The sequence below is a fragment of the Emydura macquarii genome, unplaced genomic scaffold (assembly GCF_026122565.2).
Source record: "Emydura macquarii macquarii isolate MOO-44397 ecotype Brisbane River unplaced genomic scaffold, CSIRO-AGI_Emac_v2 contig_3113, whole genome shotgun sequence".
Classification (NCBI taxonomy): domain Eukaryota; kingdom Metazoa; phylum Chordata; order Testudines; family Chelidae; genus Emydura; species Emydura macquarii.
In genome coordinates this window covers 6,072,006-6,099,277 of record NW_027133250.1, presented here as the reverse complement: position 1 = coordinate 6,099,277, position 27,272 = coordinate 6,072,006, and the positions used below count along the sequence as shown (strand labels likewise).

General features: G+C 39.7%; 1 protein-coding gene across 3 annotated transcripts in view; it reads left to right on the top strand.

Annotated features, from left to right (window-relative positions):
- Nucleotides 1–27,272, top strand: part of EPB41 (erythrocyte membrane protein band 4.1) — a 153,079-nt gene that overhangs the window by 20,950 nt on the left and 104,857 nt on the right. The window contains exon 1 of one of the 3 annotated variants that reach the window (XM_067530711.1): nucleotides 13,831–13,921. The exons of the other annotated variants lie outside the window; for them this stretch is intronic. The gene's annotated coding sequence lies outside the window, so the exon portion shown is untranslated. Of the gene's footprint in view, nucleotides 1–13,830; nucleotides 13,922–27,272 lie in introns of those variants that run through there. 3 annotated transcript variants of the gene reach the window in all.

Sequence of the window (27,272 nt, the reverse complement as noted above, 5' to 3'; positions counted from 1 at the left end):
TTTTTGGGTTGGGAAATTTCCAACCAGTGCTGTCTTGTACCTTACTTATGGATACATCTTGTGTACTGCCTCGGAGGAGCCACAGAGTGGAGATCTAGCCATTCCCATCAAAAACTTGCCTGAAGAATACAAGAACAGGAAGTGCTACCATCATGTGTTTAAATATATTCCACTTGGGAAGTAACAAGGTCCCTGCAGTAGGCGTTATCTAGGGTGTTTATTTTTTGGTTTTTGTTTAAATTCCACAATGATAGATGAGTACAGTGTTTTTTCCCAAATTTTTAAAATGTGGTTTCTCTATTTTCTCACCTCTGACCCAGCCAGTGTTTTTGTTTTGCTTTGTTTTTTTAAAAGGTCTGTGTATCTTAATTTTATACATCATCTTCTGTATCTTACAGGCTTTGGTAAACTGGGGGGGAATTAACAATGTTGTCAATTAACGCATCATTGCTAGCATCTGAGTTAGAATCCATATAAACAAATGGGGCAGCTCAAACTTTGGCATTATTGTTTCAGGCTGTCTGTGAACTTAGGCAGACGCTGCTTCGCTGGTTAAATTCACCATATCTTGAAAGCTGTTTTTTGAGTACCATACCAGACTTCTTTATTTTTATTTTTGTTTTTTCTGTTTTAAAATAAAAGCAGAGGTTCTAGAGAGAAACTGAAAGGTCTGTTTGCATCTCCTACACTTTAGGTCAACTAGATCCACTAATGCAGTGTTTCCTAAATGTCACCCTGTCTTAGAGTGGGGAAAACTAAATACTAAAAATGAAGTTAGCTTACAAAGAGAAATATTCTAGTCATAAAGCTGACTCAATAGAGAGCCAGGGGTAGTTGCTAGAGTTCTAAGGAACCATTTACTATAGATTGATAGCTGAAGGCCATCTCTTTAAAATAGGAAACAGTCTAATCCTCATATGAGATTTGCCTCTCTTTATACTTGATGGTTTCAGGAACCTGTTTGTGGAGACAAATAGATAAAAATAAAAGATGGCAACTTAATGAATGATGAGAAATGCACCAGAAAGGGGTAATAGTAAAACAAAACAAAAAGCCGTAGTGTATTGAATACATCAGTGGAAGCAGTGATACACTCAGTGTGGTTAGTCTCTTTTTAAAAAGGTCTCTTGGGAGGTTGTGTATGTACATCATAGCACGCTGCAGCTAAGCTTGCGTGGGCCTGTGGAGCCTGTTTCATCCTGCTAAATCAACTTACTGTGGTCTTTCCAAAAGAAATAAACTGTGCACAGAGGAGTATCTTAGCAATTGTTTTGTAGCAACTGCAATCGTTAAGGTTGACATGCAGTTCTTTTACCACCCCTCCTCATTTTTAGGTACCCATAACTTTCCTCAACACTTTACCTTTGGGGCTGACATTGTCTATGCTTGGTCTCTGCCTGCAAATAATTTTGAAATACTTTTGGCTGCTTGTCTGTAAAGTAGAGGTGAAAAATCCTCTAAAAATCAAAACAAACAACACTGCCACTATCTCAAAATACCTAGATATGTAGGTAATGTTAGAGAAAGTTAGAAACTTTTACCGTGGCTATCGTCCTCTGGATTTTGTTCCAGTGATATTGTTTGTCTGTTTCAAGCTGGTGTCCATGATGCCTGGTTTTGAAGATCCAATACGCAGCATTTCAACCAAGCTGGAATCCTTTTCTGTCCTGATGTACAGAGATTCAGTTCCAGCCTTCCCTATCTGCCATGCTGTCTGTCTGCAAACTGTGGCTGTGCTGTGGCAGGCTGCACAAAACCTTTGCAGGAATGACTCTAAGCACAAAAAAGGGAAAAATGTGATCCAGCGGCTTTCCACAAATACAGCTCGGGTCCAAGTGGACAGTCTATTCAGTGGTATTAGTACAGGGGTTTTCTCTCTTCTTCTGCAGTATTTCCCTGACAGGTATGAAAGTTTGGGTGTAGGAGTGGGAACCTCTTCTGTTCTTTGTGAAGGAGGTGGGGTTGTTTGTATCTGTATGTCTACTAATTACTAAATGTTGTACCTGCACCCTTAGCTTTGTGGAAGTGTGGTCTCTAAATCTAGCAAATATCCCTAATCGTGGAGTACATCTGCTTCCAATATGGTGTACTGGCTTAGCTACCATGTATGAAAGAACATGCCTCAAATATCACATCTCTGCTTGTCTGTTCCCAGATTCTCAGCTGGTGTAAATCTGCATAGCTCCTGAAGTCAATGAAATTACCTGGATTTACACCAGCAGAGAGTCTGACTCTAGGCATGCACCTTAATCGATGCATGAGACATATGTATATCTTGGAGCAGGGGTAGTGCATAGGTGGACACCGGGCCAAAGCTGGACTGCTGGATGCTTTTGAATGGACTGCAAAAACTTTTTATTTACTTATTAACATTTTTTTTCTTTTTACTTTCTCATTCTCTCTGTGATCTCCAATACATTGTACTGTGAATTAATGATTGATTGGTTCACTTTAATTCCTTATTTGCTTAATTTGAGCTATTATCTTTCTTGGAGGTTATACTGTGGTTTGATTTATTTTTCATTTAATGCACTAAAAATATAAGCATTGGGGTGTAGTACTAATGCACGGCACTGTATGTGTGTGTTGAACAGGGGCACTTAGTGTGAAATATGTTTCTCTGGAATCTGGACTTGACTGTACCTTGCCCAGGAAATTTGGACCTTGACAAAAAATGATTGACTGCCCCTGTCTTAGGGCAGTGTTTCTGAAACTTTTCTAGTCTAAGGTACTCTTACTTCCATCCAAGATTTGTGTGTCACACCCTCTCCCTAGGCTAAAATTATTCAAACAAAACTCATTTTTAATGAAACGTTTGAGGTCCCTTGATGTGCAGAGTTGTCTAATCCTGGCAGGGAATGTTGACAGGGTAACTCAGAGCTCTTGTCCTGCCAAGCTCAGATGCTCTCTTGGTTTGTTTTTTTTGATGCAAGCCAGGCTTGAAAAACAACTTGCATGAGTACGTTGTTGACAATGGAGACAGCACGGTCTGAGACTACTGGGTATTCATCTGCCACCGTCAACCAGAATGAATCCAGGGGCATGTGGCCAAACTTAATTGTAAAAGTGCGGTCCATCCTGAATTCAGTGAGTTGCTCTTGAGCCATTATTGTAAGCTGCTTAGCACTTTCCATTGCAAAGGAACTCCGAGGATCTCTGACTCAGTTGAAATCCTCTGTATGAGTTGAAGGAAAATGTGTTGAGTTCTTTTCCTCAGACTTTTCAAATACTCAGACAACTGTACTGCCAGCAGAATCTGCTACGTTTGCTACAGGAACATTTCTTTTGTGGTCTTTGCTGCCTTTTAATGCCAGGGGGCTAACTTACGTTTCAACCTATGCAGTTTATCCATGCAGGAGAGAAGATTCTCTTTTTTTACTTTGCATTTGCCCACTCAGTTCACTGAGGTGGTGGAATATATCAGCCAGTAGGCAAGTTTTGCACACCATGTCACATCAGCAGTCAAGTCTGTGTATGCAGTTTCCTCCAAAGTTTAAGAACATTTTTAACTTCTCTCTCTCAGATTATACAAATGTGAGAGAATTTGTCTATGGGAAAGCCAGTGTATTTCTGTGTCCAAAGTAAACTCTGGTGTTTTGTTCCCATTTGCTCACACAACAGCAAGAAAAGGCGACGTTTTAAGGACTGTGATTTTATTAAGATTTTATTAACTCTCTTTACTGCTCCATCGAATGTTAAAGGAAGTCCTTCTGGCAGTGTTTTGTCCACAAGAGCTTCATGGTGCAGGAAATAGTAGGTCATCAGCACATCAGGGTTTTGTTCTTTGACTTTGCTTACAAACCCCTTCGCTTTGCCAGTCACGGAGGCAGCTCCATCTGTGCAAACACTAAGACAATTTTTCCAGTGTGGTTCTGCCTCATCAAGTTAAGCTGTTGTCACTCTGAAGATTTCCTCTCCTGTCCTCCTCTCCAGGAGGTTGTTAGTATAAACAAAATATATTTAGTTTGCAATCTCTGTCATCATACCTGATGTTAGTAGAGAGTTGAGCATGGTTACTGATACCTGTTGATTCATCAAGCTGCAATGCAAATTTTCCACTTGATTTTATTTATTTATTTTTTCTTGGTGCATTCTCAATGTCAGCTGACACGTCATCAGTGTGGTGACTTGTGATTTCATTGACTGCATTTGCACCTATCCTGACTCTCACCATTTCTTTGCATGCTGGTAAAATTAACGTCTCTTCAATTTTGGGTGGCTTTTTTTGCTTTCACTACAAGCTCAGCGACCAAGCAGCTTGCTTCTGCACTTCATCACAAATAGTTACACAGTCTTTCATCATTTGCAACTGTTTTTCATTCTGGTCCTTTGGCTGCTGGAAAAAATATCCATCCTTGTTGGTAAAGGATGGATGTTTGCTTGTAAGGTGTCACTTTTAACTTATTTGGCACCACTGCATAGTTTGAGAGTTTCTCCCCTCACCTGAGACATTGTAGAAGAGGGCAAGATGGTTCACCTGTAAACAAAAATCCAGATGGCATCGGCTCATCTCGTTGATTTTTGGTATGTTCTTGTTCAGCTTCACCACAGAAAGTAGAGGTGGAGGTACCAGAATCTCTCTCCTTCAAATATTTGTCCATTTTTCAACTCTTCAATTCAAAATTCACTACCGTCACTTAACGGTTGATAAGAAAATACAGCTACCACGTGAAAGGCAAGTTCTTTGAGCGTAGCATGATATAACGTCTGTCTCACACACATACACCCGAAGAGCAACAGCACAAAATGCAATTTGGTTCTGACCCTAATTAAAATAAATGAGAATCTTGTTTCCACACAAGTGACTCTTCCAAAATTTTGTGACACACCTATTTATGGCTGACAGCACACCAGTTCCACAGCACACTGGTAGGGAAACATTGTGTTTAGAGGTCTGTGTAACAATTCCTGAGACACAGGCATTTTATAACTGTAGCAATTCTACCATGTGGATGTAAGTAAGGTTTAGCTTCTCTCCAGAATAACTTCATTTTATTGAGTGATAAATTAATAAAGCAGCCATGTTGATTGCTTGTAATACATTCTTCTGTCTCTGTTATTACAGGTCCCCTAAGTGGCACTAAAAGATATTTTCAGGTTTATTTCAACAAACCTTGCACAGTTCAGGTTTGTCCTCTAGCTTGAGATACAGGTGTAATTTCAGCAAAACTGTCTGCTTGTGTTTTTTGGTTTTGAAGACTGATGCTTATGGTTTGAACATCCTGTTGTTGCAATAATATCAAGGTTATCAGCAGAATTCCTCTGCAATCTAATAAAACGAGATGTGAAAATTGAACACAAGTGAAAAGGGCATGGTTTAAAAATAGAAAAACACCGAAACATGGTAACTTTATTTTATTAAGTTGAATGAAAAATCTAAGCTAGCATTCATAGAAACGAGATGCAGGAAAGCTGTTAATTGGCCAAGGTTGGGGCCCATTATGCTAGCTACTTCACTGATCCAATTTCTTTGAGAAGTGGGACTGTTTCTGAAATTTACAGATTTATGCTGGTTTATTGCATGGGGTTTTTTTGGGGTGGGGTGGGGACAACATTTGGTGCCATGTGACAGTTAGCTTTACGGTCATATAAGCAACACTACAGATACCCTGATAAATTGTCTGCTTTCTTTTAGTGGTAGCCATTTGTAAATGCTAATACTTTCAAGCTGTACTGTAAGAGGGAAACATTGTTTTATTCTTCAGAAGGTTGATAATTTGTCCATAGACAGTTTAACTTTGTGATGCTTTGGCTCTGTAATCTGTGAAAGATCAGTATTTTAATGGGTTATTGCTTTAAATGATCTATCAGGCCAGGGGATATGTTCTAATACAAATCAAGTTTTTCAGAACTTAATTTTGGAGATTTGTTAATATTATTGAATGCTTGTTCTTATCTAGTTTTTGCTGCTACTGCCCTATCATTTACTGAACAAATTGATGAAATGAACAGTGATTTCATGCAAAATGAGAGGCATATGATTGACTGACTTACTCACTCACTCAAAAGCCAACTAAATTCATAATAGGGACTTAATTGCTTAAATGTAATCACTCAAAGGTATATGAACAAAAGAAAATGTAGGCTGAATATCAGGGTACACTTAATACAGCAAGATCCACTAGGCTGTGAAAAAATTTCCCAAGGGAAGTGGTGGAAACCTTACTATCCATCTCATCCTCCCTCCCCCTGCCTGGCATTTACAACTAATTTGGATTCGCAGACAAACTGCTAATTAAATAGAATTGAGATGTTTGTGTATCTAAAAAGGGATTAGCCATTTTTATTTATTGTAGATAAACTATTGAGATTTGTGATTTAAAATTGTAAGAGTTGACAACACTATGATGTTCTCTCCCTCTGTATTATTGCTGCTCCAGAAATGAGATTCCCACACTTGCTAACCTTACCTAGATTTGAATGTCTGGAGGTGGCACACTTTCACTTGTGAGCGTTGAACTAAAAATTCACTTCTTTCCATTGATCCAACAGACCTGATTTTTTGCAAACTTTCAGGGCATTGTGCAAAGTCTCTTTACATCCCTCATGCAAAAGCCAGAGTAAACACTAAAAATTAAATTCATTCATCCAGACACCATTATGATGGGGGCATGTTTAAAAACTGAAAAAGTATATAAAATACCAGGTCAGGTTAAGCCTGTGTTGAATCTCTACAGGCATCTGAGTGTTCACTTACATCATCTACACTAGCACTTATCCTGGCAAAACTTTTGTCACTCAGTAGGGTGGAAAAAACACACACACTCAGAGTGATATAAGTTTTGCGGGCATAAGCCGCGTTACATTGGCGGGAGAGAACTATCCACACAAGCACTCATGCTGGCAAAATTTATGTTGCTCAGCGGTCTGGGTTATTTTTTTCCCCATCCTCCTGCATGACAAAAGTTTTCCGGCATAAGTGCTAGTGTAGACAAGACCTTAGGGTTTGATTTGTCCTACTCTGAGTGGCAGTAGCTCTCCTGTTGACATAGTGCTGTCTACGTTGGGAGTTACACCAGTATAATTGTCGCTCGGGTGTGAATTTTCCACACCCCTGAACAATGTAGTTATATTGACATAACTTGTAGTGTAGACCAAGCCTTAGTTCTCATAGGTGCAAAGCTGAAATTAACCCTTTGACCTTTTGGAAAATACTCAAATGACTCTTTGAGAACACTAGGATAAAACAAATTTGGAGTTTCTGGGCCATATTGCCTTTTGAGAGATTATATTCCAAAAAGGGAACATGCTTACCAAAAAAAGCAGTATCATGGATTTGTTGAAATTTGATCACGCTTAAATAGTCTAAATGATATAAAATGGGTGGAGAGGAATCTTCTCTGGTAGAAAACCATTTTTCTGGAGTTTTCATTGGGTGATCTGTCTTCAGCAATAGTTGATGCAGTGTGCCAAAATTGGGATTATAATGGCAAGTTATTTTTAACATTAAGTATAGGGTTGCTAAGTATATGGCTCCTAATGAAACACTGGGGAGTGAATACACTGTAGAGACCTATCCTAGACTAACAATGAGCTGGACTAGATGATCTAATAAATCTCTTCCACTTCATTTCTTAGAGCATCATGTGACAGGTTTTTAAAAGCAATCATCCCAAAAGGTTGCTCTTATGTCACAATGAAGCACTATCTGCATAAGCTTTCAAAAGCTATGGAAATATTTTCTACATATTTGTAACTTTACCTTTATGGCAGATTATTAAAGACTTTGTCAACAGTAATTTTCTGCCACACAATGATTCTTCATTTGTATGCTTCCAAATGGAGGGGAAAAATATACTGAGAATCTGGATTTTAGTTGACTTGCTCAGAAACGAGAGAGGTCATGGACTTTGTTTGACAGAAATATATCAGAATTAGACCAAACTGGTTTTGTCCTACTGTGCAGTGCCAAGATGAAATGAGATTTCCTTCAGACCTCTTTATAACCTTCTGCTAGCAATTGAATCAGCATTTGTGATTATAACAGTGAATGTGAACCATCAAGGCAGGGCTGGAAAGCAGTGGTTGACAAGACAATCACTCACTCCCCCCAGATTATTTGCTTGCACTACTTAATGTTACTGCTGATGTTGGACCTAATTTGTGCACCAGTGTAGAAAAGAGAAATTGACATTTTCAATTACTTCTAGCCAGTTCACAAGAAATACTGATTGTGTGGCTCTGATTTTTCTTTTAAAATGTAGTTATCATTCAGCTTCAAGTCTCTTCGTTTTGCTTTCTCTTGTAATGTATGTCAGTTTTGTTCCTCTACCCCCACCCTGCCACAGATTCTCTTGTTTTCACGTTCAAAAACCCTAAGTGTTGCGTACACACACACAATTTGTTTTTTAGATGGTAAGCTCCTTGTTTAGATCAACTCTTTGGGGCCGGTTGAGTTTTATTCAGAGCTGAGCACATTGATGATGTTTTTGTTTGTTAAATTTTTAACATAAAGCTAACTGGCATTGAAGTGAAAAAGGACCCTGATTTCTAACTGCACACTTCAGTGTGGGAATCCTGCTATGTTGTATGTTCTGTGATGTCCTGTCGGAACATCAGGAGTCATTTTCAAATATTTATACATAGGAACTTTTTTGTATGAGCTTTTATTTGTCTAGGGAAAGAGTTCTGCTTCCATCATAACATACATTCTAAAAAGCTTCTAAATCCACTATTAAATGCACCATATTTAAACTGCTCGCAGGGCTCGTTTTAAAAACAGCACAATGGCTTATTTGCCATCCCTTTCTTTTACCTCTTCCCCTTCCTTCTCTCGCCCTTCCCTCCTCCCTCACCCCACCAGACCCAGTTGATCTACACCATCCAAGGCTGCAGGAGTCCTGAGTTTGCTGCTGGCATAGAACTACCTTGTGGTTTTCCAGTGAAATAGTCTGCTGCCTTAGCAGTCCCCACCCTCCCCCACACCACATGCTAAAAAGGAATGTGATTCCTGTGCTTATAGGCCTTGTTAAAATAACAGCATTCAACTACTGAGGTTTCATGACTCATTTAAAATCACTGAGTTTCTAATTGGATTGTATAATATGATTTTTTTTTTTTTTTTTCCCAAACTTGCGTTTAAAAAAAAAAAAAAAAAGCCATGAATGGGGAAATTCTTTAAATATTTGCAGTCCTGTCATGGCATGGATCAAACTTTTTATAGCTAAGAATTTAAGACATTTCCATTACTTCCTATGGGATTTCAGAGGTCAGTTTGGGGATGTGTAGGAAGGAGAAGGTTAGAAAATGAGCCAAAACCTTAAAGTGAAAGTTTAAAAAAAAATTAGGTAACTTTTTAACTAAAAATTACCTTGGTATGAACTCAAATTCCCTCCTTTTTTCTTTTTTTTTTTACATGGGCAGGAACTAATATTAGGTAGTGTCATGTTAAATGCTCATGTAGGTTTTTTTTAACGTTATGTAATATGCCTGTCTCATGAAACTTTATAGTATGTGATGTAACAGGTAACTTTTAAATAAAAATTCTGTCCAATGCTAGTGCTTACTATTATGAAAGAACCGGTTTAAACAGAGCCCACCAATCTGGGTTAATATACAGCATAAATCAATACATTATATAGAGAGTCTTTGATATAAACTGTTTCCTAACACACTGTAGATTTAAATTGTTTTGGATGTCTTCCCCCATCCCCCTCCAGTTTGAAATATGTAGAACTACTCAAAATCAGGTTTAACATTCATTTTTCTCCATTAAGAACATAAGAATGGCCAACCTTGGTTATACCAATGGTCCATCTAGCCAGTATCCTGTCTTCCATCAGTGTCTGGTACCAGATGCTTCAGAGAAAGTGAACAGAATAGGGCAATTATTGAGTGAACCATTCCCTATCATCTAGTCACAGGTTCTGGTGATCAGAAGTTTAGGGACACCCAGAACATAAGTTTGTTTTCCTGACCATCTTGGCTAATTGCCGTTGATGGACACATCCTCCATGAACTTACCTAATTCTTTTTTGAACCCAGTAATACTAATGTCCTTCACAACATCCCTTGGCAATGAGTTCTTCAGGTGGACTGTGTTGTGTGAAGAAATACTTCCTTATATTAATTTCACCGGGTGACGCTTGGTTTTTGTGTTATGTGAATGAGTAAATAACACTTTCTTATTTGCTTTCTCCATACTATTTATAATTTTATAGCCCTATATCACATCCCTTCTTAGTAGTCTCTTTTCAAAGCTGAATAGTCCCAGTCTTTTTAGTTTGTCTTTATATGGAAGCTGCTCCATAATCCTAATAATTTCTATTGTCCTTCTTTGAACTTTTTCCAATTTTAATGTATCTTTTTTGAGTTGGGGTGACCAGAACTGCATGCAGCATTCAAGGTGTGTGTGTGTACCATGGATTTATATAGTGACATTATGATATTTTCTGCCTAACTTTCACGATCACTTTCCTAATGGTTTCTAATAGTTAGCTTTTTTTATTTTTTTACTTCTGCTGCACATTGAGTAATGTCCATAATGACTCCCAAGATCATGCTTGAGTGGTAACAGGTAATTTAAACCCCATCATTTTGTATGTATAGGTGGAATTCTGTTTCCTAGCGTGCACTACTTTGCATTTATCAACAGTGAATTTTATGTCATTTTGATGCCCAATGTTGAGATGCCTTTGTAAACTTTTGCAGTCAGTTTTGGACTTAACTGCAGATACAGTAGTATTGCCAACCCCAAGTATTCAAAAATTGAGTCAGGACCCCAAATATCATGAGATTGGTTTAAAAATTAGACTTTTAATAACTGAGATTTTTTTTGAGCCTTTAGTGCTCACCTTTTCAAGTACTTCACTGAGCATGAAGGCTAGAAACTGTTTTAATGAAACTGAGATTCGTACATAATCACGAGTCCTGAAGCTGGGGCTTTATGAAAACCATAAAATATGAGACTTATGATTAAAATTGCAAAAGATGGCAACATTGACTGAGAGTAATGAAAAGCAATTAAATATGTGTATGTCTCCCGGTAGCATGAACCAATAATGGAAGCTGGTTGCAAGCGTTACCAGAGAGAGGGGCATGCCATAGGACAGCTTACTATCAGGGTGGGCTTCTTTCAATTGGAGGTGAATTATTATTGATTAAATGAAAGTACCTTGGATTGTTGGAAAGTATCTGGTACCAGAGGGAAAACAAAAGTTTGAAATTGGCCCTTGCTTAGCATACTGTTGAAATAAACTTCAGGTGTGGGGGGGGAGGAGGAGCTGTGCAATACTAAGAGGCCCCAAACTAGGAAGTGCCTCAGTACTGTATATAAATAGGGTAGGACGGACAGTTGGGACTGTGTTGCTCTTAATGCAAACAGAAAACTGATCCATAGTATAAATCTCTTTGCATTTTGCTCCAAAGGCTTTTGTTGCCATGAGGGCTGTAGCGGATTATGTAAATATGCGAGACAAAGCAGTTGCTTTCTCTTTGTTGGTATGTTTACATGCAAGGAAATCCATCTTGATGAGGAGTTGCTGGAGCTGACATGATAAACAACGTAAAATTTAATAGTACACCTATTTTCTACTGACAAATTCAAATAGAGAAGATTTAATAGTTCCACGGTCAGTACAGTAGAAAACAGTATGTCCCTTACATGTCTCCTGCTAACCATGGTATGGAAACCTCATCCTAGTATAGAAATCCTTTTCAAAAAAGACTAACAGTTATCTTTTTTTGAAGACAAGAACCCAAATGTACCTCACTTTAAAAAGTTTGCTTGTTTCATCAGTACTCACTTTTTTTTTTTGGGGGGGGGGGGGGGGGCAGAGGGTTTATTGAGTTAGTAACACTATATTGAAAGCGAAGTTTGAATTGGGGACATAGTAACTGTTCCATTTCTTACTTAATGGCCTTTGCTTTATATCTTTAAAAAGGTTTTGCTTTCGTAAATATATTATTACTGGAGATTAACTCCATGCTTTTGTACTATACTGAATGTTTGTTTTTATTGAGAAAGCTGTTTCTAAAATCTGGGACAGTGTAGAAAACAGTTTGTTCTGATTCAAGACATCCATCAGAAGGGTGTCTAAATTTGTGTATTTTTTTCCTGTATTGTTTCCAATTTATTTGTAACTTTCTAAAGCTGTTCTTTTGCTTACTCCTCCCTTACCTCATAATCGCTTCACTCTTTATCCTCTTAGCTGTAGCAGTGGGAGTAATCATTTCATTTCAACCTCGTCTTAATGGACTGTGTTTGTTTTGTGTTAGAGCAGAGATTTAAAGAAGCTGGGATTCAGTAGATGTATCAGTTGAAGCACTCACAGGGCATCAGTTCCTATAGCAGTGGCAGTCTATATAATATGGTCTAATAGTTCACTTCAGGAAGTTCTCCTTTTTGTGAGACCTAGCTATTAATGGGCATAGACAGGAGCATATTTTTCATAAAGGGCTTTACCCTGTGGGGACTTCATCTGTAACTTCTTTAGTGACATGAAACAGTCTGTCAGTAACTTGCATGTCATGCAGTGCTATCCCACAGAGCCTAAGAGAGGAAAAGCCTGCTTCTGATTATTCCTCAACATGGATTTGTATCCAGCTGGTTCTGTCATCTAAATAGAGGCTTGTCTACAAACAATCTGAAATAACTAAATCAGGTGTCGTTACCAACTTTCACTGAAATAACTACCGGCATAGTGTCCTATTTTTTAAATTTAAGCCTGGTCTAAACATAAAAGTTTTACTGGTATAATTATGGTATCTGTCCCCACCCTGCATCCATTTATAAGTTCTAGTCTATAGTCTAGTCTAACTGCATCTACACTAGAGGGGTTGTACTGCTTAACTATACTAGTGTATTTAAAGCAGTACAACTTTCCCCTGTAGATGTCTATGCTAGAAACACTTTAGTGCTACTCCTTTACTAGTATGCTATACTGCCAAAGCTATGCATTATAATAGGATAGTAGCCCCCCACCCCCTCAACTCAAGCTGTAGTGGTCAAAGTGCAGTTGTGCCTGTATCGCATCTCTGCTAGTGCTACAGGCTTTTGCTGGATTGGCTGCATAGGACAGGGATGAGAAGAGGTGTGATTCCTGACTGCCATAGCATATTCAGTTTGTGTGGAGGCAAGCCCAAAGAATTGCTCATTCTACCGAAGGACTGTCTTCCTTCGAGGCTTGACTCCTCTGTGTCCTTGGGTAGAGTCCAAGGATAAGTGTGTGTGTGTGTGTGTGTGTGTGTGTGAGGGGGGGGGGGTTGTGGGCCTCCTCTCCACCCCCATCCTACAGAGCAAAGACTGATGTGAAGAATTGATTAAAAAGGTGCAGGCACAACACTTGAAAACGGACCCACTCCTGGGGGAAGTGCTGGGCTGGATGTTACCGTTCAGGCTCCACATCCAGCAATCCTTCCTGGGGATGCCTCTGGGTACCCTGCCCAAGTGACTGCGGCTGCTTCGCTGTGGTCCCTTGTGCCCGGGGCGGAGGAGCGGGGAGGAGGGCAGGGGTGTAATGGGGTGGGGGTTTTGTTCATCGGCTGGGGATGGGCCTAGCTTTCGCCCCATTTTTCAGTAGAGAGAGTCCTTTTCTCTGTCACCCCCTCCCCCCGTTCGGTGGGGGGGGGGCACGGCCGGCTTCCCCTCCCGCTGCCTCGGGTGTGGGGGGTGGGGCGCGCTCCCGTGGCTCCCCTCAGGGCGTGCGCCCCGCTCCCCGGCCGGGCCGGCCTTTGCGTGCGCGGCGCGCTGCAGCCCCTCCGGGACCGGGAGCCGCGGGTTCCCAGCAGCCAATGGCGGAGCTGGCGGCGGACCCGCCCTCCCTGGCCGGCCAATAGAAACTTACTACTATGTTGTTGGGGGGGCCTGGGGCCGCTGGCGCCGGGGGATGAGTGAGGAGAGCGCGGGAGGCGGCGGAGCCCGCGGGATCCCCCCTCACCTCGACCCGGTGCGGTGCGAGCAGGGAGCGCCCGGCCGGGCACGGTGCGTAGGGGGCTCGGGCGGGCGGGCGGCCGGCCACGCCGGGGGAGGGGCCCGGTGGGCTCAGAACAGTGGGGGAGGGGCGGGGGGGCAGCGGGGTGCCGGGGTCTGGCCCGGGGCAGGGCATGTGTGGGGGGGGGCCCGGGGCGGTGGCGGGGCGGGCGGGCAGGGCGGTGTGGGGAGGAAGGCGGGGGCGCCTGCCATGGCAGGGTCTGCCGCCGTCTCTGTGGCTGCCTGGCCCGGGCTGTGAGCACAAACGCCGGCGCTCGTCGCCTCCCCGGCGTGCGGGGCAGGGAGCATGGTGGGAGGCAGGTTGGCGGCTCGGGCGGAGGCAGGATGGTCTGAGCGCGGAGATGGCGGGGGGCGAGGGGAGGAGGAGGAGGAGGTGAAGAAGAACCTGTGTTGTGTCGGTTGGATGTCAGGCCCGTCCTGTGTCCGAGACAGGCTCTCCGGTGCCGGCAGGAGGGATGGATGCGCCGAGTCCGTAGGTGTTTCCTATTTCTAACCTCCGTGCATCTATTGTGTGGGAGGGGAGGTGGGTTGGGAGAGTCGGGAGAATGATGGTGGGAAAGGAGATATGGCGGTGAAGGGTTTGAGAAAATCTCACAGCACAAATCCAGGCTCAGTCTGAGAGGATCTGATTTAAAAAAAAAAAAAAAAAACTATGCAGCCCTGGTAGATGATCTGAATTGAACGTTGTGGTGATGGTGGAGCAAGTCCTGTTGTTACTGAAGCTGTTTTGCATGAACCATGCCTACAGAAAAAATAGTCTCTGCTTAAAAAAAAAAAAAAAAAAAAGCTTACACATGGAATTAATTTTTGAATGCTTTAGTGATCAAAGTGTTAACCCACTCTCCCTGTGTTGTGTCCTGCTTTTAGTCATGGATTTGATTGCTCTGAAATATTTCTTGATTTGCTTCTGTTCATGTTAAAGGGACACTGGGCTATTAAGAGGGTTTTTTTTTTTTTTTTTTTTAGTGAAATTTAACATTTAAAACTAAAACAATTTCAAAGGGACACCATCCGTTTAAAAATCACATCTGTCTGAAAATTTTCTCCCTGCTGTTGTTTCAAGCAGCACTGGAAGAGATGAAAAGACACTCTTGTGGGGGTTTTTCCCCCTTCAGTTTGTGCCTTTGATAGCACTATGTGTTTAGTCAGTTTCACTTGTGTGTTCATTTTCCCTACAGTATGGGTAAAGCAATAGGTGAGAGTATATTTTTAAAAATTAGAAAATGTCTGATTGTACAATTACAGAAATTCCTAGAAGCGCTCAGGGGCATGATAGTGTCAGAAATGTCAATTTAAAAAAGTTAAAAGCTTAGATTTCAAGTAAATGGTGTTCCTTTTAAATCTTAATTTACTTTGCACTACTTTACTAATGTTATGATTAAAAGTTAATGTTATGATGAAAAAAGCCAAATAAAATTTTCTCATTATTTAAATGTCAGCACAGAAAGTAACAAATTCATGTTTGTAGAATTTCATACTGCCAAAAAATACCAAAGCTTTATTAAAATAGTGTCTCCATGCATATGATGATCAACTAAATGTATTTAATTAAAAATAAGTCAGTTAGGTTTATAAATCACTCAGATATCTTGTTTCCGAAAAATTTGTGTTCGGAAGAGATTTTTTGTAAGCCCTGTGGGGCAGGGACTGTTACTGTTTGTTCAGCACACAGTGTGGCTCTGACCTGGTTGAAACCTTTTAGGTGCTTCTCGGATATAAAGATAATACGCATATCATATACAAATTATTGCATATCTATCTTCATTGAATATTCAAAGTCCTTACTGTGAAAATGCCACCAAATTTAATGGCCATGTGAAGTTAGCAAAGTGCACAAGATGGCTTATATTTGGAGAGAGAACGCTTTTTATAGAAAGGATGGCTTTTTAGAAACCTAGTTTTACAGAGGTTAAGTGATATCCACTGTATCTTGACGTCACTGGTAGCGTTATCAGTTGTGCCAGCTTTCCAAGTTTTCTTTAATGATATAATCCTAAATTAATAAGAAAATTCCAGCTGCTCAGTGTGTTGGACTTGGGTGCTGCCTTTGAATTGGGAGAACCATTAGTGGTCTAAAAGAACACATGAATCCATTATTTTATTTCATACATGGATTACATGAGCCTATAATTTCTCTCACTGGGAATTTTAAGATGTGTAACAGATCCTCAAAAAGCCCTGAAGTCTTACTGGTTTCTACTGTTGTGGCATGCCTTCAATAAGAAAGAAGGCTTGGATTCTTTAGTGTCTCATGACTAAATACTGTGTCAAGGCACATTTTATAAACTTCAGGATAAACTTCTCTTGCTACAATTAGATGTGGATAAAACATTCCTCATTCTCTCTGCTCCCCTCTGAAAACAAAATGTACAATTAGTTAACAAATATATCTAAAGAAATTTATTAACAAATCAAATTTAATCAAAGGCAAATCCACCTATTTTTTTGATAGCTACTTGCATTAACCATTCCAAATTGGAAAAACAGGAATTACCTGTTTTTTATTTATCTAATCTTCATGATTGTGGTTTGAAAACAAACACCTCTCAGAAACATTCCATTTAATTGTTGCACCTACGGCAACATTTTCAAAAAAGTGCCTGCAACTTATGTTCCTAAATCTAATTTTCAAAAGTAACTTAAGCTCCTAAATCACTTAAGTGATTTTGAAAATGTACCCCCTAGTCCCAGCTCATATATACTTCTGCAACTATTGAGCATTAAGATGGCACTTGTATGAGTTGATGTGATATTTTCAGTTGACTGCATTTGAATTTGCAAGGCTGAAGAACCCATCTGTTATGTCGTCACCTTATTCTTAGTTACTGCCCTATTGAGTAAATTCAAATTTATAGGTGGCATGTACCCGAGATTCTATGCCACTTCTCTAGTAAGCAACCACACTTAAAAAACCAGTCATTAGTGATTGAAGAATCACTGTATGGTAAAAGGTTTCAAACCACAGGACATTTGAATGCTTAGATGCTCTGATATAACAGGCAGATTCTCATATGAAATCAGATTCTGTACTTGTGTACACAAGTGTCAGTGATCTTTAGAAGTTAAGTGTGGTACTGATATTTTAGCTCACAAGTGAGTCATGAAATAGAGCTGTCCTTCAGGGAACTGTATTTACTTGTAAGCCAAGAAATCCAAACTGGGAAAACTTAATTCCTTATGCTTCCTGGCAATATGATAAATATGCTAGCAATGTGTCAGGATAGTGTCTATTTAGAAGATTATCAAGCACAGCTTTTGTCTGATGCATATTCAAATATAGGATAATAGATCTACAGCCTCTGCATTAAATTGGTTTGCTTTGAAGAGACTGAACACAAATTTGTATTATACCTTTGTTTTCCACAAAGCAGTTTGTTCTGTCAATCTTTTACTATGACGTTATTTACATCCTTGTTTCTTGGAAAGAGTCCCAGAAGTTGGAGTCTCGAGTATGTTTGCAAAGAATGTACCAGAGATGATGGGCAGTCAGAAATGATCCCTTTTGGAACATTATCATGCAAAAAACTCCACTGTTAAAATAATGGCAAGACCATTGATTCACCTTGATTAGCAAAATCTAGTCAGAGTTCTGGAGGACAGAGGAGTGAGACTCTGTTTTTGCTGTTCATCTATGTGTGCTGATGTGACCTTGAAATTTGCCATTAGGGTTTGAGAATTTAGGCCCAATTTGTATTAACTAAAATAGTAATAAACCTGTGTGTGTAACATGGGTTGGGTTAGTTCAGTGTTTTGGATGTGCTCTACTGGGAATTGTCTAATGCTTGCTGAAATTGCTTTTCACCATGAATTTGAAAAGCAATGATAAGAAAATCTGAGGTGTTATGGAACTCTTTTATTTTAAAGAGGATGAGGTTCATTTGGGGGGCATACTAGTTGTGCCATAGATTAACAATGAAATCAGCCTCCCATTATAACCTGCCTCAGACTTCATTAGAGACATACCAGCTCCCCTGAAACTTCCCAGACCATGTTTCATCCTAGCATAACTTTTCAAAGATGTTAGAAAAATACCAAATACAATAAAAGATGTTCAAACTTGTAAATTTTTTGTGTGTGTGAAATCAAAGGCTGTTTAGGGAAATCTTTATGTGGAGTGTTTAGATTTCAAATGGAAGCCTACTTTGTTTGCTCCATTGTGTTTGTTGTGCTCTCTGCATGCTTTCATTTTCCTTAGTTTTATGCCACAGGCTGAATGTGTGGATAAAGATGAGCTCTTTGTGATTGTTTATAGCAGTTGTCCATTATAACGTGGTATACTTCTCACTTGTCATATACTGCTTTGATGAATAGGAAGATAGCTCTTCGCAGTTTTAAGTTATGGGATGCAGTGTAGACAGGAGTTATCTTTGTCCATCAAGTGGATTAGATAGGAATGTTTGTGGCTTGTAGTTAATCCAGATAATAAGTTTGTCTTTATATTCAGTCAGTTGTTTATGCTTGTATTATGTTTACTATGAACTGTTACTTGCATAACGCAACTATCTGGTATGTGTGAAAATCAAATATTCACTTTTGTATGCAGACATACTGTTTGTTCATTTTATGAAGCAGTTCTAAATTGGGGCAAAATTCTGTTTTTAAATTGATGTGCTCTTGCAGGATACACTCATCCAGAACTTTGCTGGGATTCTGATATATCACTTTTATGGTAAATCCCTGTATAATCAGTCCTGTTAGTCATTTTACCTTTAAAACACATTTTACACAGAGCAACCATCATCCAATATGATCATTTTATGTGTAATTTGCATTGTCCTATATTGCACAATGATTTGACTTTTATATCTGCTCAGATGGATAGCAAACACTTTTTCCTTATTTTGAGTTTCTCTCCTTTTTGTCCTCAGTCATGTATAGTGAAAGCATCATCATTGGAGCTAGTTTACAACCTGCAGGGTGCTTCTGATATTAGAGTTCAGTGACATTAGGCACTAATCTCACTGTGTCATGTGATGTTGTGTACTGTTCCTCTCACGTGTGTGTATTTGCAGAGTGATTTCTCCCATCTGTTGTTGGGGATGAGCGCCTTATGATGTCACTTTTTTAAATCTCCCAAGCTTTCTGCCAGATTCAACGCTTAAACTAACATTGCTTCTTCTGAATGGAAGAAAACCTGCATCAGTGTGTGTGGACATTTCAGTGGATTGCTCATTCTCCTGAAAGCATAAAGTGCGTTTTAAGAGTTAGGGAACCAAAATGTGTTTTGCATTACACTCTGCAGGGTATTGGGGACTTGTGGCCCATATCATTCATAATGACATTGAAACACTGCAGCAAGGGCTACTAGGTCAAGTTAGGTCTAATAACTGAGTAATCAATTCTAGAAAAAGAGTTCCAATAATCTTTCTGGCCATCAGCTTGTTTAGGTAATTTAATGTTGTCAACTTGTGTATCTTCTACTGTCTTCTTCTTGAACTGTTTCTATAGGTAACAGTAGAATAAAGTTCCCCAGTATTTTGACCTCATGTAGCTCGTTGAAACATGGGAGGGCAGGGCATTTAGGAAGGAGGTAGTCTCAAATTGTGCTGTGTAGGCATCTTATATTTAAGTTTTTTTTTTTATGAATTCAACCCAAAAAGTGTTAAGAACATTATTAAGGTTGCAAAGTCAATAACTCAAAAGTAGGATATGCCATAATTGCAATTGTCTGTCCATCCTTGATTCGGGCCTCCTGTGTCTATGCATTATGATATGTTCTTAATTACATGATAACATGCTATTTTTCCCACAAGACACCTGCCTCATTCGGTGCAAAGAAATGACCTGTTCTGGGGATGAATCAGAGTTATATAGTGAAGGAGACTTGTCTGTACAGCGTCTGCTTTATTGGTTCCAGAAGTTGGAATGTGTGTAGCGAATGAGGCAGGGGACTGCAGAATGAGAGAGGATGGTCTTGTGGCTAAGACAGTTGAATGGTGCCTTGCAGAACTGGATTCTATCACTTCCTACCTCTGTGTTCCTATGTGATGATGGGCAAGTAGAGGTGACGCTGGGGGTGGGTGGAGGGAGGTGGCACACGGGATCACATGATACCCCAGAGTTGTTGCTTGGGTTGTACAGAGCATGCTCACACAGACTGAGCATGTTCAGTAACATCTGTGAAGCTTCTGCCCTCGTTCTGCACCCCCCGCCCCTCCAATGGCAGGTACGGGTTGTCTCTGTGGCAAGTCACTTAAACGAAACTTTTCAGAGGTGGTCACTATTTGCATGTTCCTCATTTTATGGGTGCCTGACTTGAGGCTTTGTGGTGTGATTTTTCAGAAGTGCATAGAATTTGTAGCTGCAGCTGAAGTCAATGCAAGCTGTGTTTTGAACACGTGAAGTGCCATATAATGCTACATACTCTGAAAAATCAAGTCGTAGGTATCTCAAACTGGGCATCCCAAATAAGTGGATACTTTTGTTGTTGATCTCTCTGTGTTTCAGTTCCCTGTCTGTAAAAAGGAGATAATATTCATTTCACAGGAGTATTGTGAAGACTGTTTGAAGTATTTAGATACTATATTGATGAATGCCATAAAAAGCCCATGAGGAAACTTAATAATTTTGTCATCAGAATAGGGTTTGAATCAGGGTGGATTGATTTAAATCAAGGTGATTTAAATCATGATTTAAATCACTAAGAGAAAATCATTGATTTAAATCAAGTTTCCCACTGATACTACTTCACATATTTCTTAAACAATGGTGCAAATCTGATCACTAAAACAGGTTAATTTACAACTCAATACAGCATTTTACAACATCTAGCAGGGTATTCTTTGTGTACATTTTTAGATAACTTGATTTTTATTAATTTAGGAAATAGTGCATAATACACACTACCTGTGTCAAGCTGCGGATACAGCAGCAGTACATTAGGAATGGTAAGAACTAAATCTCACACACAAACACAATAGCACTTATATTTTATTAAACTAAATCTTAAACATTACATAAATGTTTCACATTTGCAATTGCAGCCGTCTCCTGAGTTGCCGGCAGACAGCTGTCCTTACATTTTTTTTTTTTTTTAATTTTCAGATTTTATTAACTCTAACAGACAAGTCATCACAACAGTAAATGTATGCTGTCCTTCAAACTTCTACAACTAGTTCTCATCTTCCCTACTCCTACTGTCATTTTTATTCATAGACTGAAATAGAAATAAGAGTTTTCCTGCTTTTTCAACATACAGTCGATTTCTTAGCTTTGAATGAATAATACCAAACGATGAAAATATTTTCTCTGTGCCTGCAGAGGAAGCTACTGCTGTGAACAGTTGGCTTGGCAACTGAAAGAACTCTGTTTCAAGGTGCCTGGCTAATGATTTCCACCAATTCAGGGGAGTGACTTTGTTCAAAACATCATCAGTAAACATGCATGGTTTAAATGGTTCCGCTCTAGCCCTGAAATTTATTATGGCTGGCATAACTGAGGAGTGATTTTGAGATGCCCATGCCATGGCAGCAGCATCTTCTTCAGAAGTTAGGCATCTACCTTTATATCTGGGGTCAAGATTGTTCGCAAGAGAATGAGGTGGAGTTTTCTTATTCCTGGAGAAGACTTACTTAAGTCTTTGGCTAAAAGATGCATTAAATGGGCACTGCAGCCATATGTTATTAAGAAGCATCCTAACGTTTCTTCTTCTAAGTATCTTCTCATCTTTCCCACGTTTGCAGCATTGTCTGTGACAAAACTGTGCACGTGACAGTTCAATTTTTGCTCACACTTTATTGCAGCTTTCACTGCCACTTTTAAATATTTTGTCGTGTGGGCATTTCCCAATGTATCTGTTGTTTCTGAAAGATATGCAACCCCATCTTCTGTTGTCACACAGGCACATATTACTGGATCATGGTGTTCATTGATCCACTCATCAAGGCTTAAACTGGCAATTTTCCCCTCAGTATTTCTTGCACACTGTTCAAGTACCTTCTCATACATTATATGTAGCAACCTTCCACCAATGTCTGCTCTACCAGGTGGAGTGTAGCCTGGTCATAAGGACTCAACCATGTCAATAAAGTATTTATTGTTAACAATGCGTAAAGGAGGACTTGTGGCATAAATGAATTGAACAATGTTTTCTTCTATGGTGTCTTGTTGGTATTTGCTGGTCCTTACTACGAACCCATCCATGGTGGTGGTTTTACTGGATGATTGAAATCTTTTGCTTGCTACTGATACTTTGTTGTCTGAATTTATGTTTAGTTGCAGCACTGCTGCTAAAAGTACCAACCGATGACTCTGGAGTTGTTGCAGATAGTCACAGTCAAAGCCTCTTATGCTGAAATGGAATCCTGAAACAAAATTTAAAAATGATTTTAAATAGTCGTTCTTCTCAGTTCTTCTCATTCTATTATTCAGTTAGTGATTTACATTTTTTTCAGCCAGCGTGCAGATCCGATTCCAAATTACCAAAAAGCTAAGACTGACTGCACTCAGAATGCACTTAATTTTGGAGTAAGCCCCATAGAACTCACTGGCACTTCTGTTTGAGAAAACAAATATAGGATGGGGTTCCCTTGGGAAAGCTGAGTTATGCTGAAGTAAAATAGGGAATAGATTTATGGCATCACTATTCTGGTCTGTGGCCACAATGTTCAAAATAAGGGGCATGTGTTATGTAATATAAAATAAGAAAATGACACCCAGTGGCAACTGGCAACTCTAGATTTCTCTTCCTGCAGCTTTCTGTACTGTATACTTGGGTGATAGATTCTAAACCTAGTTAACTAATTAAACAAGCCATAAGGATTAGCTAAGCTAAACTTTTTTTTCTAGCATCAGCCAACATAGCAAACAGCTTGGGCATTTTCTTGTTAAATCACACTTGTACTAAAAGGTATGGAGAGAGTCTTGAAGAATGATGCATTGCAAAGTGAATTATTTAAGTTGCTAACCAGTTGGTCCTCATGCTTCTTCAGACATATCCACATCGTCATCCACATCATTTTCTCCCAATAAGCAGTTTTCATTATGGTGTTTCATTCTTGCAACTAGGCCCTGCATCTCCTTCTTGCACTGCTTACACTTGACACGTTTTCCTTTTTTACCCAGGGAAGGAATTTCTTCAAAATATTCCCAGATAGGGTCTCTCTTACGCCCAGAAGCCATGACAGTTTTTCTGTGGCAAAAGTGTGGGGAAATATAGGCAGCTGCGTGTGTACTGAATAATGTCTTCCCTTTTCTTTCCAGTCCACTCCACTGTTCCTTTCTACCCTGCCTCCGTCCTTTGTCTTTAAGACAGTGTCTTAATGAACTCTTCTGTCTTGCTTGGCCCAGCTCCACCACCACATAAGCACAGAACAACAGTCCTATCCAGCCTGTGTCTTTCTGTGCACAGGTGACTTTAGTCTGCTGAGAAACAGAAACTGAAAGCCCACAACTTTCAAGAGGCAAGAGCTGGTAGCTAGGCTGGACAGACTAGAGCCATTAATTAATTTTCAGGTGATTGTAAGTGTAGGTTTAGTATGTTTGTGATGAGATTTAATTGTAAGTGTTATTTTTTAAATGAGAGAGCAATTTAGTATTTTACTGATTTTAAAAAAAATCTGATTTAAAAAACAGAAAAAACAAAACAAAACAAACCAAATAATTGATTTTTATCCACCCTGGTAAACTTTGAATAGTAGGCAGTAAATAAGACACAGGGCAACGTCCTGAACAGTGGCATAAAACAAAGTATGTAATAGCTGCTTACTCAGTTACCCTGTCCATGCTGTGCACTGAATGAGACAGGGTTTCTATGGGGAAAAACTAGAATGTGATCATATCCCATTTCTCCCCGTCCCTAGGGGCTCTGATCTCACTCTCCTCCCTCCTTAGCTCCCAATTTCTTTGCCTAGCTAGTCTCAATCTCCTTTGCCTCTGGCTTCCAGTTCAGTTTCCCTTTTGCTCTACTGCATCACTAGCTTCTAGTTTGTCTTCTTTCTGTATCTCCTTTCCATCCCTGACTCCCCACAGGTACCGGTTCTTCTTGTCTCTGCATTCAACTCAAGTGCCCTTCTTCTATCCCTGGTGTGGATGTTTGGGCTTGGGCTGGAGCCTGGTCTCTAGGACTCTGCAAGGTGGGAGGGTCCCAGAGCCTAGACTGCGACCCGAGTCTGAACATCTAAACCACAGTTAAACAGCCCCTTAGCGTGAGTCCTTTGAGCCCAAGTCATCTGGCACGGTCTAGCCTTGGGTTTTTAATTGCAGTATAGGCATACCCAGTGTGTGTGTGTGTGGGGGGGGTGTCACTGAGTGCACAAAACGTTCTGCTCAGCCTTAGGCTAGAGCATTGCTCAGTGCAAACAGAATTTTTGGGGAATTAAAGCTGCAAGTTTTTTTTTATAACTTTGTGACATTTGAGTGGATTTTCACCGGGATGGCAAAAGACATATCCCTGACACACATGACATCCCAGCTTTTCCCCCTACAGTCAGGGTAAAATTGAAATTCAAGCTCTGACTTTGGAGTGCTTCCAGCGTTTGCCAGGGTTATGCTAGAAATGGTTCTGTTCCTGCATGTGGTCTTTCTTTCCTTCTCTTCTTACTTGCAGCATATATTTTTACATTTGTTCATTGGAAGGTGGAAAAAAGTACAGTCCGTAACATCAGCAGGCTCCCCTTCACTCCTAATCTTTTACTTTCTAGGTTGGTGGAATTAAGGCATGTGGTTAATGTTTCTTGTTTGTGGTGTTGCTTTTATCTTTTACCTGCCACTTTGAAAGTAGAGAGACAAGATGGGTGAGGTAATATCTTCTATTGGACCAACTTCTGTTGGTGAGAGACACAAGATTTCAGGTTTACACAGAGTTCTTCAGGTATGTGTAAGCCCGAAAGCTTATCTTTCTCAACCAACAGAAGTTGGTCTAATAAAAGATACTCCTCACTCACCTGGTGTCTCTAATATCCTGGGACAGACATGCTACAACAACACTGCATACAATAATTTGAAAGTAAACAGACATAGCAAGACACTTGGAAGGTTTATTTAGCAAATAAACTGTTAGATATTCTACTGAGACTACATAAAATGAAAATATGCATTTCCTATATGAAGCCTTGAGATATTTTTCGGTACATACTGATATGACGTTTTGGGGAGGAAAGAGGAGCCCAGCTGTTAAGAACATTGCTGAGATTTTTTACCTGGCTGTTGCTGTTGGGTGTCTCCATCTTTCATATCAGCCTTTGACTAGTAAACATAAAAGGCCTCAACATTCTGCTGGAGAGGACTCATGAGGAAAGATTAAGGCTAACTGTGTGTAGCACATCTAACAAATGATTAAATTGGAGGCATGGCCCTACAGCTCTTTGCAGGTGCTGCGGTGTCAGGCATTAACACTCTTGAGCCAGCTCTAGGTCTCAAATTCCCAGATTCCTAAGTACTTTTTGGTGTCAATAGGGTTTTAAAAACAGTCTTGTGGTCTAGTGGTGTTATATATACCAGTGCTTTTGCTTCCTCCCGCTTCCAGCTATAGCTGGAGAAATATTCTATTCCTTCCAAGCTTGTCACTGCCTCTTCTGTTGCTGCTGCCTAACAGGTCCAACTGGAGGGGGTGTCCCTTCATAATTGGCAGCATAATTTCTTTGGGACAAATCTTTGTTGTTCTGACTGTAGGCATTTATGTCCTTTCATATCTGAGAAGAAGCTTGTCAATGAAACTGTATTTTATTCAAGCATGATTGTGAAGATCAGAATTACTGATGCTATGTTGATCACAACTGATTGATTAGCTAACTTGATTTTTTGCAGCCGTTTTTGGAACACAACATTTTGTAAACGAGCCCCTTGTCAGGCAAAGAGAGTATGGGATACATCAGATGAGAACAACACAAGGTGGGGAACTATTTAGTGTGGAGCAAGGAGGTTTAACTAGAAGTAGTAGGATGAAATTAAGAAAGGAGAATATTCCTGACAGGCTGTATAATGGTTTACTAGTGGTAGGAATGGAAGCCATAGTTTAAACTAGATTGTATAACACTAGAAAAATATACTGTAGGGAGTATTGTGTATGGGCTGGATAACTTAAATGTCTTTTTCAGTCTCATAACATCGAGTCTTTTTGGCACCATCTTCAGAAGTGTTTAAAAAACAAACAAAAACTCTAGGCTCTCTTCTTTCCTTTCCCCCCACCCCCCAGCTCTTGTTACTTATGTATTACTGTTTATATTATTTCCTCTCTTTCATACAAAGTCTTTTTTTGTTTTCTTCTTTTTTTCGGGTAACGGCTTCCTTCCTGTCTAGTAGTTTCATACTTTTTTCTTCTCATGATTTCCCTTCTCTCTTCCCCTCCCTCCTTTTCCGGAAAAAAAAAATCAGCATTTTTCTCAACAGCTCTCAGTCCTCTGAGTGTACATTGTTTTGTTTTGTTTTTTTTGTGTGTGTGCAAATTCAGCCTCATCTATATGGGCTTACTCTAATGTAGTCCTAATATAACTAATGCCTGTTTCCTTGAATTTGTGTTCTGTGGCTAGATAGTGATAGATTAGCAATCTCTCTGGCCCTGAATATGGTGAAAATGATACTGCATGCTTTAGCTGAATGTCAGTTTCAAAACCCAAATTTTCAGTAAGTTAGTTGACATTTTACATCCACCTCAACTTTTTCAGTTTAATTTTCAATTATGCATGTTATCTGAGCAGCTGTATATGCTCTGACATGATGTATGGTTTTGTCATGATACATGGTAACATAATACATGTAACATATTAAAACAGGGTAAAGAGACATTCGTAAAAATCTGTCATAACACTATTTTTTTATGGTAAGATCAGTCTCCTTACCTTGAGTTGACACAATAGGTTTCAATAGCAGTGTGGATTTGTATATGAAGTAGGTACAATAATTGAGGACAGAACTTCAGTGTATTGGGTGGTTTTATCCTTTTTGTGTTGGCTGTCTATTTCTAATTTGATGGCAGTTTGTTATTTACCCACTCTCTCATTCCCCCGAATAGGTTTAATACAGTTTTTTTCCCCCTTGTGTTTTCATGAAAAGTTTGAGATGACCTGAATAAGTATCCTTCACATGCCCTTTCAGCATTTGGAAAGCAGAGCAGAAAATGCTTCATATTTCTCCAAGACATTATGATGATACACATAGTAAATAATTAGTTTATCTCTCAGTTTACGAAGTGCTGTATGTTACGCAGCATTTGAGAGTGGGCATGAATATGGGATAGACTTAAAGTTAAAATCAGTAAACCAACAAAGCTAATCTAAATAAAACTGTATGTATTCCACTACTGCTATGTAGTTTCCTTTATATTGACCATCCATTCTCCTCTAATCTCTTTTGATGGTGGTAGCTAAATGACTGTATTCTTATTTGTGAGGATTTACTCTATTAC